We start from the raw sequence: 12113 nt of genomic DNA, 5'->3' as shown, positions 1-12113 counted from the left end.
TAAATGCTTTCATACTCACAGCAACTGTTGAAGTCAACTTTGCCAAAACTTGTCAGGAAATGTCATATTATTTCTTTATATTTGTTCCTTGGATTAGCACTGGCTGGTAACATTTCAATCTCAAGACAGCATGTTAGGCTAAAGACAACGATCACATGAACACTGAGGAAACTGTAAAGCAGATGTCACAATTACTGGCCCAAATTGACAAATAACTAACATTCCTAATTTTGACCAAATGAGGTGACCTAACAGAGCACACACACAAACATGTGCTCTGAAAACAACTGAATGGGGCTATTTCTGGAGCACTTGAGGGGCATTATGACAGTACGTTTGCTCATCCAGTTCAGCCAGCCTTAGTTGTCATCTCACGCTTCTCACTTTAGATTATGACTGCCTAAAAAACTATTTCTGTCTGAAGTGCTGTTGAATTTGGAAAACAAATATTCAGCCCTGATTTTGTGATCAGTACTTTCTGCTCACGCTCACGTTGATTTGATCAGAACTGGATGAATAGCACAAGTTTCAATTTCTTTTTTAGGTGTAAAGCTGAAACAATGGTCCTAGAGGTTTTCTTGAATCTTTGCAATATGGGCTGTTTGTGCATAATGGCAAAGCAGGTTTATTTGATGGCTGAACAGTCTTAACAGAGCTAAATAGCTTAGACAGCAAATCTTTATTTAGATTTAATTGCTGCAGAATCTAATTAACAGTTGTATATTAAAAACTTGAGAGTCTCTGATCTCTTTGAAGATCATCAATGCTGCCAAAACTACAAATTCATAAAAATCATGAGACTGATTTACACTGTGAGATTTTCACACTGAAGTCATGTATGCAATTTCTTCGGAAGGAAAATGATGGCTGTCATTAAAACCCAACGAAAACACAGAAGTTATTTAAAAGGCCAAATCTGGGAAAAAGTGTGAAACATTGGAAGAACCAGTAATGAAGAGACTTGCCTAGTATAAACAGCAGACTACGTAAGTATCACCTCAATACTGCAAAGTTTCATGCTATCATAAGGAGGAATCTAGGAAACATTTATATGTTATCTACAGAGTTCTAATGACAGAACTGTGCCCCTGGCATGGGTGGGTACAGTCCCACTCTGCCCGGCTGCCAAATGATGGGGTGGGCCTGTTGCATGGAGCTCCAGGTAACGTGAGACTGTAGCTTATTTCTCACGTTTCTCTGCCACAGCACAGACACTCTTTGGTTTACTTGATTCAATGGGGAGACAGGAAAAAAAAAAAGAAAAAAGAAGTTTCAGTACTCCACTGTAAAGAATACACTATTGTAAAGGAGTGAAGGCAAGAGCTAAGGTCACCTACAACCAAGATTTTATGTCTCTCATCCCTTCAAAATCCTTGCCTGCTGCATTACTTGAATCAGGAGAAAGTTCAGGTTTAAAAGTAAAGACCAAAATAATGCATGTGACTTTTTTCCTTTTGTTCATCATCTTTTCCTTCCTACTTCTTCACTGTAGATAACTAACTTCCCTTCAGTCCCCATGGGACTGACCGTACAGCTCAGCCCCCAGCTGCTTCATTTTGCCCCCGGCTCTTCATTTTGCTAGAAGCAATTTGTCTGGTTGTAGAACACAACCTCCACGCTGTTTCTTAGATGCAGCAACTGACCACATGCAGAATGTGGAAATAAGGCCTACGGCTTCCTTTTTGCATGTTAAATGGTACCAGAATACGATGAAAACCTGTAACTTCTTTTCTTCAGATCTGGAGAGAATATCTGACCATGACTGCTGTACTAGCAAGACAAATCCTGCACTAGTTCACTTTCTTACTTGCATTATTTCCTCTGGTTTTGCAAACAATAGCATCTGCCCAGGTTCTACCACCTGGCTCTTGGGCATGTAGATCCCCTGAAAGGAATGCCACAGCCACACAAGGAGGAAATCTAATGCTGCAAACAATAACACACGAATATCCAGTGCAATTCAGGCAAAGTCAGCTTTTCATATGTGACTCTAACAACTTTTTGGTGAGCAGTGAGAAGCAGCTGCACTCTGATATTGCAGAAGCGAAGTCAGAAGTACCCACAGGTTAATGAGACCATGAAAAATAAAACCTTTTTCCTTCTGCATGTATTTTCTATAGCTTCTCTCTGAACTCCTTTTTTTTTTTGACCCAGAGCAGCTGGGAATATTAGCCCTCCAGAAACAAGTTTTGCAGGAAAATCTAATTACATACACTGCATTTCAACCCAGAGCACATTTTACAGCCCATTTTGAAAACAAAGCTACTAGTTATGGTGCTGTGATGTTATTGCCCATGTTACAATAAGGATTTTGTGACCTGACTCCTATCTCACCACTTTATCAGATTGGTTGGCTTTTGCAAAGTCTGATTAAGCATTAACTCAAAACATAAATCCTAAGGAATTTCCTCAGTCACTTTGACATTTTCTAGTTTGCTACCATGCATAAAAACCCCATTCTACAAAATTCTATGCTGTCACTTTTGTGAATGAATGCAAAACACTCCCAGAGCCACGGTAAATACAGACTTTTACATGGAGACACTTAATTCATTCCAGCTGCATAATCTCTCAACTACTGCTATGTCTTTTATTTTCCTAATTAAACCACCTGTCATTTCAGATAAATGGCTAAAACTACCTGCCTGTTTTGAGTTTAGGATCCAGAGAGGACATAATAACATGATGGTCGTTCAATCTGTATTCTCCCAACAGATAACTAAATTCAAAATCCAAATGAAAGGCAAATACTTGGTAGGACAGCGAAGCAGCTGCGGCAGCCTGGCAGACTGCATCCCTAGTGGGAAGCAAGTCCTCTGCCTTTAAAATCTCGGCTGTTCTCACAGTTAGGAACACACCCTTAGGAAACAGCTAACAGATTCTCCCAAATACAGGGAACTGCACACGGTTTCCAAATAAGGAATTCTCCATGGAGTCTTAAAGGAAATCAACCTCTTTCCCTAATGTAAGTCAAACGAATAATTTTTCCCCTAGAAGAGACTTAAATATACTTTCCTAGATGAACACATTCACTTCAGCATTTCTAAGTTCCTATGCTTTCAGTTTTGTTTTAGAGAAAGGATATAGAAACAATGTCTCTGGTTCCAGTAAGCAAAGTTGTTCCTCTAGTTTATTCATCTTCTCTGCTCCAACTGATTTGGGAGAGCCTGTCTGCCTGCTGAGACAAAATAAAAAACATTTTTTTAAAATACAAACTTTATTTCTGAAGTCTGTAGAGAATATGTTCATATGACAAGTATTTGTTACGGCTTCCAGAACAAAGGTACCAAACCCAGATGTGTCTAACTCATTCAAAAGAGGGAAGGAAAGGAAGGAAGGAAGGAAAGGAAGGAAGGAAAGGAAGGAAGGAAGGAAAGGAAGGAAGGAAAGGAAGGAAGGAAAGGAAGGAAAGGAAGGAAGGAAGGAAGGAAGGAAGGAAGGAAGGAAGGAAGGAAGGAAGGAAGGAAGGAAGGAAGGAAGGAAGGAAGGAAGGAAGGAAGGAAGGAAGGAAGGAAGGAAGGAAGGAAGGAAGGAAGGAAGGAAGGAAGGAAGGAAGGAAGGAAGGAAGGAAGGAAGGAAGGAAGGAAGGAAAGGAAGGAAGGAAGGAAGGGAAGGAAGGAAGGGAAGGAAGGAAGGAAGGGAGGAGGGGAGGAAGGAAGGGAAGGAAGGAAGGAAGGGAGGAAGGAAGGGAGGAGGGGAGGAAGGAAGGGAGGAAGGAAGGGAGGGAGGAAGGGAGGGAGGAAGGAAGGAAGGAAGGAAGGAAGGAAGGAAGGAAGGAAGGAAGGAAGGAAGGAAGGAAGGAAGGAAGGAAGGAAGGAAGGAAGGAAGGAAGGAAGGAAGGAAGGAAGGAAGGAAGGAAGGAAGGAAGGAAGGAAGGAAGGAAGAAGCCTTAACAACTGTTTAATCTGCTTTTGCTCTGTTGGCCTTTTGCTGAGTAACAGGCTTTAGGAACCCTTACAACCAAGGTCAAAGACAGCTACACTGGCATGGATTTAAAAAGCCTTGCCTTCCACTTCCAGCCAAGCCACCTCTACCTCTGTTGTACTTGCAATATCAGCTCGTGAGCTCGTGGACAGAACTTGACAACATCACTTATGTACAAATCAACAGTTCCTGCCTGGAATTCTGATCTTTCTCCTATACTACTGCTTTGTATCAAGTTCTTACTTGCAACTTTCTGAAAGTTGTTTTAGCCCACAGGCAGACCGCGCAGTTAGTGTTGCGAGATCTCCCAATAAAAGCAGGATCTAATTATTAGTGGGTTTTTTTTTCCCTCTGAGAAGTTGGTAAGCAATCAGATTCATTGGGGGCATGGCCTCTGACCAGCCTACAATTCAAATTTCTTCCCTATACCCTGGTGGGCAGCAGTGGCTGTGACCTGCTCCAGCCACTTCAGTCCCTGGAAGATGCCAGCTCCCCCAAATCCGGCTTCAATAACAAATACAGCATTAGATCCTATAAAGAGGGCAACACAGCTAGAATTTCCATGCATATCATCTGACACTCACTTTCCATCTCTAAGCTGAGGCGTTCAGAACAATGTTTTTCTTCTCCAGCAGAGACTGGAGTTCCTCATACTTTTTTTTTGCTGGTAACAACAGGACAATCAATAACACTGTGAAAGGAATACCGGGAGTTTGTTTTGGCTTGAAGGAAATAATGCCCTCATTCCGTACAGTTTCCTCTTCTACTTGGAGAGAGGGGAAAGGTGGGGAGGAGTGAGAGAGGAGATTCACACATCTCCCATTCCACTTCTCTCTGACACAATGGAGGGCATTGTGTTCCACATCTGGCCTTAAATTGAGTGCTGGACAACCTCCACCCAGTGACACTCTCACCATCACTCTCTTGGCCGTGTTCATCCCTGGGAAAGCTCTCTCTTGCCTGGCATGCTCTTGCCTCCTCCTCCCACCCACCCCAGTTTCCCTGGCAGCTGTGTCTGAGCCTTGCTCCAGCCCTTAGGATGTCTCCACCTACCTCTTCCTGCCACAAAAACCCTTCAGATTCATACCACATCTGCTGCCTTGGATAACAAGACACCAACTGCTGAGCTGTGTCACCTCTCAAAGACACAGATGGGGCAAGGAATGCAGAAGAGGCTTAATGTACCTTGGCAGCTCTTTTTCTGCTTGGATTCTAGGGATCCACACTCATCAAGAACTGAGTCTGTTTTAGCAGCTCTTGGATTCCTCCAATTCATCCCAGCAGCCCCTATAGCACATAAAGGTCACCACAGTGAATGCTCCCTGTACAGCAACTGTGTGGGAGCACTTACGAGTGTCTGATACAGCTCTCAGGATATGACAGTTCTACTACAGTTGTGATCCTTCATGATTCTTCAGCTGCAACAACGTGGCCCTGATGGGACCCTCAGGAACTGTGAGGGCCCTTATGCCATTCCCTTGAGCATGATGCAGTGAAACACGCAGCTCCAGCACAACCAGGGGTGGAAGGATGCAAAGGATATTAAGAGAGGGAGAAGCTGGGAAGAAGGGGCAGGAAGGTGAGAGCTGTACAGCTCTGTGGAGATGAGGAACGGGGCTGCAAAGGGCCTCCTCCCTCCTTTGGGAGGAGATGTTTCACAGGAAGCTCTGTCAGAAAGAGGAGTGTGCTTCAGACTCCCTCTTGACATCTTTTTTTTTTGTGGAAAAATGTGTGAACTAGTTCAATGCATCACTATTTAGGAGGTGGCTTGTTCTATTTGCTCCATTCTAAGTTGTTAAAAATGGAAATACTAAAAATGAAATCACTGACTGAAAAGTAGCAAACATTTTTACACTTATTTCTAGCTGGTATGTCATTTAATATTGCAAAACTGTAAAGTTTGGGCTGTAAGTGCTTCAGGGAACTTAAAACTATTTCCACGGGATCTTAAATCACAGAAACATTTCTATTACTATGAATTCCTTACACTGTAAAAAAATGAGCTCTGATGCTTTTAAATTTAGTTCTTCTTTATATACCTCATACCATTATAGCAGGAAGGGGTTCATAAATACTGAGTATTATACCCCAAATAATGTCAAAACAATGAATGTCAAGATTCCTAAAGAGAAAAACTGTAGTTTTATGACAGTAGGCAGCAGGGACAGAAGAGAGAGAGACAGAGAGAGACAAAGAGAAAAGATCCTTTATTAAAAGCTGAATATTATACAGAAGCAAATATATTTCTAATAATGGAACTCTCAGAAAATGTATGCTATGAATCCCTTAGAACCCTTCAATACTCATGTGTGGAATGTAATATGTGCTGGAGGCCCAAAACAAAGAACACATACGAATATTTCAAGGAATTAATTTAAAATAGTGTAGGTTTCCTGTATGTGGTGTAATTTATTCTGACTGCAATTTCAAAACCCTTTATATGTGAGATGAATAAAAGCAAGTTTCCTATATTCCCAGAATATAGAAATATAGCTCTAAAATGAGTGATGCTCATCAAAATAAAGGGCATGTGAATTCTTTGAGATTCTGCTTAACTGCGTGATAAATTAGGGCTTTCTCTCCTTAATTTTACTGGCTTTTTTATATTAGGAAAACCTCAGTGCTGACCAAAAGCAAGTTGTTTTTTTATCCCCACAGTAGATCAATGATTCAAACATTTCCTATCCAACCCACATTTCTATTCCATGTTTCCTGGAGACTATTAGAGTCCCCAGCATGCCAGCCTAGTTGTCATGATAATAAAACTATGCCCTGTTCAGTTTCTGGAAGACAAACCAGGATCCACATCCAGGAAAGGGTTCATGACTGTGAACCAGTTAAGGAGCCTTCCTCCCGTCCAGAGTTAGTTAAGTAAGACCCTGAGCCTCAAAGATTTAGATGTCTAACTTGTATTTAAAGGTACCTAATTACCTTTAAGAATCTGAGCCTAAGTCCCTTGGGGTTAACCTGTTGCTCTCTCCTTACCATTTCCTACAGCTATTCCAGGGAGATCCTTGTTCAGTTTGCTGACACTAGGCATTTCAGGAGGGAACAGTTCTCTTATCTCAAACCTGTGGATGCTATGAGGTATCAGAGCAGTTAAAAGCAAAGGTGCTTGAAGGAAACTGCTGTCACCTTTTAAATCCCCACCATTAATTCAGCTTCTCATTCCCACTGACTTAACTTTGCACGCACCTTTAACCCACCTACTGTCCCTTCCTATTCTTTCCACCTTCTATATGCTTAAATACAACTTCTTCCACAAGCCTTACATAGCAGGCTGCCTTCTTCTAAGAAGCAGCAGGCTTTTTCCTTCCTCTCCTGCTTTGTAACATCCTTGCTTTGAAATCCATCCAGTAAGCTCCTTAAGCACATGGAGTCACAAGTACTTAGCACAGATGGGTATTACATTACTAATAATAATAGTAATAATAAAAATAATAAGAATAATAACTTAGTAGACCATAAATGGAACCTTAAGGGGCTTCTAATCTTCACACGTGCTTGGAAAGCAACTTTCTGAAACTATTTAATATTTGGGTGAGAGTTCTTAGCAGCAATATAATAAGCAAAATATCAAACAAGTTTGTACACTTACATAGCCAAGTGGGCTCCAGCACAAGGCGATACGTGTATATAGTTCTGCTGTAGCAGAGCATTGCCTATCCCTGTATTCCTGAGGCTGACTTTTAAACAAAGTTTGCAGAGAACGTGCAGGACGCGTTACTCTTCTGCACCTCTCACTTGAATCTGGGTGCCAGGTTGGAGGAGTGAATCATTTTGGAAGCAGTGGATTTCTTTAAGTTTCCTGAAATAAGAAATGACATAATGTATGCAGTTACGCACACGCTAGCAATACACTGTTGATGCCTATGTTTAATGATCTTGATTTTTTTTAACTTAAATTATGTCATATAGAATTTCAATAACCCCGGCGTTTGTAGGAACATTTTGTTTTCCATTTTCGCGAAAGATTTCAGTACCAAAACCATAAGCAAAATGCACAGAGTTAACAGTGCTGCTGGAGTTGCTGGTTTTACTTGGGAGTGAAATGTTGCTGATGTATAAAAAAGTGCAATATCCTCGAGTAACGATTTTTGGTTCGGAACAACGTGACTGTAAGTGTCACGCCCCCACTGCGCAGCAGTATGACCTTCCACGAGATACTAATCACTGAATTTTCCATGAAATACACATATTTTAGTAACAACCGGAATGGTTCAGAGTGCAGTATAGCTCATCGCCCCTCCGTTCCCTCACGTTCTCCCTCCCGGCTCCCAGGAGGGGCCCCCACGGGGCTGACACGGCCGCGCCGGCCGCCGCCGCTCCCGCCCTGTCCCGCCCAGCAGCGGCACCAACGGCCGCGGCCGCCATGGAAACGCGATCGCTCCCAGCCCGCCCGCCCCGCCTTGGGGAGCTGAGAGAAACCCGGCACGGGGTTTCCTTCGCGCCATGCGGTGCTGTTGTGGGGGAATAAATAAATAAATAATAATTTAAAAAAAAAAACCAATCGTCCAAATTTAGTCAGCGCCCCGTTTGTTATATTTACTTTAACAAGCTAGGAAAGTGGCGGCGGGCCCAGCTGGTGGGGAAGGGGAGAGGCGCTGGGGGGGCGGGCGGGGGCTGACAGGGCTGGGGGAGGCGGCGGAATGGCGGGGGCTGCAAGGGGCGGCGGTGGTGGTCGGGCGGGATCTGGTGTGCACAGATGGTGCTTGGAGTCTGCTCCGTTAGGGGCTGCGAGGACCGCGGCAGGGGGTGTGCAGCCCGCGGGGAGGGAGCTGCCGTGGTTGAGGAGGCAGTAAAGGCCCAAGGTAGAACGGCGTTCCCGAGCAAGGCAAAGAGAAAGAAACACACTGTGTTGAAGGGTGAGAACGTAATGTTTCGCTGGGAAGAGCAAAGGCAACAAAGCTACTCTTCATCAGTTCTCATTCCTCTTCCAAATGTGGAGGACCCGATGTCCATCTGGGTGCTGACTGACCATGCAGCTGAGCTGGTCGCAGGGCCGGCTGCCACCCGGGAGCTGCTGTGCAGCCTCCACTAAGAGCCATAGAATGTCCTGAGTTGGAAGGACCCATAAGGATCATCGAGTTGAACTCCTGTCCCTGCACCTGACAACCCCACAGTTCACACCATGTGTCTGAGGGTGTTGTCCAGTCTCTTCCTGAATACTGACAGGCCTGGGGCTGCTTCTATCTCTCCTCATCCCCTGTGCTGCCCCCCACTAATCCTGCCCAAAGCCAGGGCATAGAAGCAGAATGTGGAGGGGCTGGCTGCTGCTGCAGAGCTGAGGGGAATGGGATGACCCCTGCTGATAGACCAGCTGGGCTGGAAACATGGATCTGCACCCACGGTTTGCTATTACTCTCCTGTCAACAGCAAGAAACCATCAAGTCCCTGCACCGCTCATCTGTAAAAAAGATGGCAGTTTGCTACTTATGGATGTTAATCCATGGCAGAAGGGCATGCTGTGCAGTAACAGTGTTCATCAAGCCTGCTGATGATCATGTAGTAACATGTTAATACATTAATTCAGATGATGGGATGAGCGTCCTTTCTTTGCTTTTAATATAACCTGAAAAATTATGCTGCAGGACTCATTCTTGATTTATCCTCCTGCATATACTCATTGTGTTGCAGGTTTCAGTGGTGTGATCATGTTCTTTTTTCCACAGGTTGCCTCTCTTCCTCAGTGAATGAGGTGGATGGTGCTCTGGGGATGGGTTGTAGCTGGGCACTGAAGGGGGGATGTTGTCCCGCCAGCTCTTGTTTGAGTTTTGCAAAAACTGGAACATGTTTAGTGAGCATTGTGGTGGAGGTCTGAGGGAGACAAGGATGGTCCCAGGACCAAGGTAGTTAAACACCACTTGGCAGCACTGCAGTCTCTAACTGGTGACACAACTGCGACACCATGCTGGGCAGCAGCTTAAAGTCCAGCCCACTGGCCAGGAGGTTTGTGCTCCATTGCTCTGATGTCCAACCTGCACTGTCACAGCTACAGCCGAGATCACCAGCTTCCATTCCCACTAAAGAAACTGCCAAAAAAATGCAATGCTAAATACTCTAAAAAGCAAGTGAAACGAAAGTTGGAGGTGCCTCAGACTGAGGATCCAAAGTACTGTGTCCCTTTATCAGCCTCAGGGGTTAGTTAAATGAGCATTTCCTGGGATACCAAAGCTAGATTTTTTTTCCCACATCACGTCTGCCCGCACACTTCCCTGCCCCTGCGCAGCAGCTACCAGCTCCCCAAAGGCACTAATGCAACCTCTTGTGGGCCTGCAGCGCAGATGAGTCACAGGCCAAGCTCATGAATGATTGCATCAGTGCTACCACGGAGGCAGCGAGCTGTGCTGCCAGAGTGGGACCGGGCAGCTGGAGATGGGGCCAGGAGAGGGGCAACATCTTCATCTGCTTGTGCTGTGGTGAGGAAACTTTCCTATAACTACAGCCTGAGTCCCTCATCGCTAGAGTAGTAATGGTGGCGGTAAAACTTGCTCCTCACCTCCAAAATGTGTGTAACAACATCTATATTCATATTGGTGAGTTACTGTGCCTTCTGAGCCCCCGAGCAATATCGATGATGAATTCTCTGTGCTTAGCAGAGCTGGGGCAGCATTCAGCATATAAAAACACACAAACACAGAAGAGAGGAGAAATCAAATTATTGACCAGGTGCTCACCAAGTGGTCACTGGCTGTTCTGCTCACAAAATGAAGCTAGAATCCCACAGGAAGAGAAGCCGCCCTAGAACATCACATGTAATTAAAGACTGCATCCTCACACGATTGTGTAAGGGGCTAAGCCAAGGGAACAGCTCTTAAGCCAGCGTTTGACTAAAATACTCATTTCCTTTGAGATATTATGTTTATCCAAAAATACGTCTCTTCCCACTTAGATCTGCTCAGGACGGCTGATCCTCCACTTCAGCCTGCCCGTGACACTGGGGAAGGTGCTGCAGACTGCAAGCAGTGTCCCGATGCCCAAGGAGCGGTGAGGAGATGTCAGGGGCCTCCCGAGTCCCCAGCACAGCACTTCTCCTGCCCCGAGCCAGGCAGGGACTGCTGAATGCTTTTCCTCGCACCCTTGCACCCAAAGAGGCCTCAGCCTCTGCGCAGGTGGAGGGAGGGAACCTGTGTTCCCCGGGGAAAGGCAGCCTCCGGAATACATTATTGATTTGCTGGGGAGACTTGCTGGAGGCCAGAGAGAGAACAGGACAGCTGGGCCCTGTGAGAGAATGGCTTGTCCCACCAATGTGCTTCAGCAGATTGGGGAGCAGGCGCCAACGAAGCCAGAAGTTAGCCGAGCAGAAACTTCCTTTGTTCTGTTTGTCTTATGGAAAAAAAAAAAGAGATGAGGAAATTGGTTTAATGATTCTGGATATGCAAAAAGAAATAACCTCTTTATTTACAGAGTAGCGCGGCCCATCCAGCTGTGCCAGTTTTTTTTTAAGACTGCTTTAAGGATGTGTATAGCTGGGAAAACAGTGACTGGTAAGGGTGGGGAATGTAGAGAGTTCAGGCATGTTTGTTGGTTTACTTTTGGTTTGAAATAAGGGCAGCTTCAGGGACAAATGGCCAAGTTCCCAAACCAGTATTTTGTGGTTTTACAATCACACTTTCAAAAATGTTTTCTTCTTCCTGTTGCTGTGCAGAAGATCCACCAAAATAGCCCTGAAGATTGCCAGCACACCAGGCAAAAGAAAAAAAATATTGCTAATAGCATCTGTTTTGCAGTTTGTGTGACATACAACACCAGGAGACAAATAGCTTTGAAATGCAAGTGTGTTTTCAATTGCTTGTAATTTGACAGTGGCTCTTTAAGAACATAATGTTGCCTCCAGTGTTTATTTTACAGTTCCCAGTAAATAAGAGTTAGGCTGCCAGGCGTGGTTACTTTGGGGTTTTTTTAGTTGTTCCTAAAATCATGGTCTAAAAAACTCCTAAAATGCAGATTGAGATGGTGCATATTTTTGAAAGGATTTGTTCATTGCAACCCCACAGCAGTCCGTATTCTGCTTTACTGTTGTGCATTTGCCTGTAAGTCTGTTTTTGAAGAACTTGAACTTGTATTTCCTAAATTTGTTCTCCTTAATAAGAAAATATAAAAAGCACCTCCTTTTTTTTTTTTTTTTTTTTTTTTTTTGACTTGAGTATCTATGATACAAAAATAATGAGCCAAACAGAACAGAAGTG

This window comes from Streptopelia decaocto (assembly GCF_964273445.1).
Source record: "Streptopelia decaocto genome assembly, chromosome: 2".
Taxonomy (NCBI): Eukaryota; Metazoa; Chordata; class Aves; order Columbiformes; family Columbidae; genus Streptopelia; species Streptopelia decaocto.
Note: the sequence above shows the minus strand (reverse complement) of the source record.